The sequence below is a fragment of the Echinops telfairi genome, unplaced genomic scaffold (genome assembly GCF_000313985.2).
Source record: "Echinops telfairi isolate 266 unplaced genomic scaffold, ASM31398v2 ScPeMD7_6;HRSCAF=24_0, whole genome shotgun sequence".
Classification (NCBI taxonomy): domain Eukaryota; kingdom Metazoa; phylum Chordata; class Mammalia; order Afrosoricida; family Tenrecidae; genus Echinops; species Echinops telfairi.
This window is the reverse complement of record NW_022103902.1, coordinates 21,275,450-21,278,303: the sequence shown is the minus strand read 5'-3', so window position 1 is coordinate 21,278,303 and position 2,854 is coordinate 21,275,450. Positions and strand designations below refer to the sequence as shown.

The following is a 2,854-nucleotide window of genomic DNA, read 5'->3' as shown; positions in this document are numbered from 1 at the left end:
CCCTTGATAATTTATAATTTATTATTTTGTCACATCTTTCACTGTCCGACGTCTCCCTTCACCCACTTTTCTGTTGTCCACCCCCCCAAGGAGGAAGTTATGTGTAGATCAGGGCAATTGGTTTTCAATTGCTGAACCAGATCTCACAGCTGGGGATGGGAATGGCCACAGGAAGAGAAACTGCTCAGAGACACCCCCGCTCAAGTGGTGCCCCAGGCTCTCCCTGCCACGCTACAGATTCTGTTTTGCGGTGTGATGTGTGTTATGGTGTTTTGTATTGTGTGTGTGGTGTGGTATGTGAGGTTTCTGAGACTGTAAATCTTTACTGAGAGACACTGATTCTTTCTTCCAGAGTGGCTGGTGGGCTCCACACGCACCCCCTCCAGTGAGCAATCTGATGCCTAACCCCCTGCACCACCAGGCTCCTTAGACCCGACATATCTCTCTGTACCCAGGGGGTCCTCACTGCCAGGTCCGGTTTGGCAGAAGCAACCTAAATCCAGGTCAACAAGCAAAGGACAGAGGGGTAGGCTGAGGGGAATACTCTCCCCACCCCACCCCTAGGGCCTTTGAAGAAACTGAGTGAGGGGAGGTTCTGCCAAGAAGAACCACCCTGCACCCCAACCAACCCATCCTTCCTAGACTAGCCAGCTCTCCAGCAGAGATTCCTTTGTTTGTAACATTGGCCTTCATGCACAGTTGGGATCCGCAGAGCTGTAAAAGAGCCAGGAACAAAGGCGGGCAGGGAGCTGGTGGCTGGCGAAGTGGAAGTCCCATACAAAGCACTTCTGGAGTATGGGCGGGCCGAAGTGCACCCTGAGGAGTGAGCAAGCACCCAAAGCCATTCCACTCTAAGGAACGCGGTAAGAAGAAAGGGCGTGGTGCAAGGGCTGCCAATGTGCCCTGAGTCTCTGTAATGTCAGAATGATTGCCCCATTTAAGGGACAAGGGCACATCAGAAAATTCCCCTCCCCAGTCCCGCTCTTAAAGCCCTTTCCACCCTTGCGTCTGCCGAGGTTGTGGACCAACAATCTCCTCCCCACCCCTATTTCCTTTTTCTCAAGTTGATTGAAATTAGAGTTCCTTCACTCCCAACCCCAAAGGTCCTGACTAATATACCTTTGGACCCGATAAACTGATTCCTGATTCTCTATTTCAAGGAAATATTTTGAGGACGCCACACACCTCAAAGTTTTTGCTGTGGCCTTAAGTTTAAGAGTCAATTTTTGTAAACAATCTAAATTTTAGTAGTTGAGAGAAAATCAACTCATTGCCACGGAGTCAATTCCAACTCTTAGCCACCCTCTGGGACAGGGTAGACCGCCCTCTGGGTTTCTGAGACTGTAACTCTTTACGGGAGTAGAAAGCCTCATCTTTCTCCCAAGGAGAGGCTGGTGGTTCCGAACTGTTGACTTTGAGATTAGCATCTCCATGTGTAAAGCACCTTAACATGGTGTTACATGTTGGATAAAGGATTTTACGTTCTATTATTAAGGGAGAAATAAGCCCTGGCGGTGTAGTGGTTATACATTGGGCAGGATCCTGCCAGGTCTGCATTTGGAAATCACCAACACTGAGAGACAAAGACTGGACTTCCTACTTCCTTAAACAATGACTGTCTTTGACACCCACCCAGCTCCCTGGGAGCCAGAACTGACTAAATGACAGTGCATTTGGTTTGGAGTTTGGAAGGGAGAAAGCAGGATATAAGGTGACTGAGTGTGAGTGTGTGTGTGTGTGTGTGTGAGTGAGAGTGTGTAAGTGTGTGCATATGCTCACACACAGTCTGATCAAATATACAGAGAAGAAAAAGCACTGGAAGGAAGTGCACCCGAATGTTACTACAGCTTTAGGTGTGAACACCCACGTCTTTTTCTTTTCCAAAAACACTTAAAGAAAGGGGTGAAATGGGAGGGTGTTCAGAGAATTTTACAAGACATCTACAATGAGGACTTATATATATTTTAGATAAAAAGATTTAAACATTGATGTTTTACTGATGTTATTTTCTGCAGAACAGGCAGCCCTACTAGGTAAAAGAAGATGCACGTGAGCAATTATCCCATTAATATAAAGATGGACTGTAATTTAAGGGTTGAAGAAAAGACAGGGGCAATCTGCATATGCCTTAGACTTCAACACAAGTGAAAGGGTTACCACCTTGGGCTAGAGGAGGGAACGATATCTGGGTTCTAGATATGCTGAAGCAAGGGACACAGACTGGAATGACACTGAAGGGCAAAGGAAAGAGTACATTCGGAAACATGATTAGCAGAGAGGTAAGGGTATCCTGAAAAGGTTGCTTTCCTCTTTGCTCATTTTGTTTTGACAAAACCGGTCTTGTATTGATCAGAATATTTTTCTAATCCTGAAGATTTGATATACAAGATGCGTTTAACATATTTGCATTTGCTCCCCCCTCAAAAGAAAAAACCCTCAGACACCCCCCCACCCCCCCATTGAGTGGATATTCCAACTCGTCACACCTCTGTAGGACAGAGAACTGGTTCTTCTGGTTCTCATGGCTATCAATCTTTTTCGGGAGCAGATAGTCTTTCTCCCGAGGCTGGTGATTTTGAGCTGCTGACTCTGTAGTTAGCAGACCGATGCCTAAACCACCCAGGCTTGCATAAATAGTGTCAAGGGCGTATGGTAGAAGGCAAAGGTCTTGTCCTGGAGTTAAAATCCAGAATTCTCTGAGTGGTGGATGTGGAATTTACCAAGGAACATACAGAGAACTTTCTGTTTGGGTTTAAGAATGTCTTACTAGAGGACCTAATGTCGGGGGTTTAAATGGAGAGAAAATGTTTTGAGAAACGATGTACAAATGCGCTTTACACAATTGATGTGTGTA

At 46.0% G+C, this 2,854-nt stretch overlaps 1 protein-coding gene across 1 annotated transcript in view; it reads right to left on the bottom strand.

Moving 5' to 3' along the window:
* The window catches only part of ARHGAP31 (Rho GTPase activating protein 31), a 126,843-nt gene that overhangs the window by 120,399 nt on the left and 3,590 nt on the right, over positions 1 to 2,854 (bottom strand). The gene's annotated exons all lie outside the window — the stretch shown is intronic.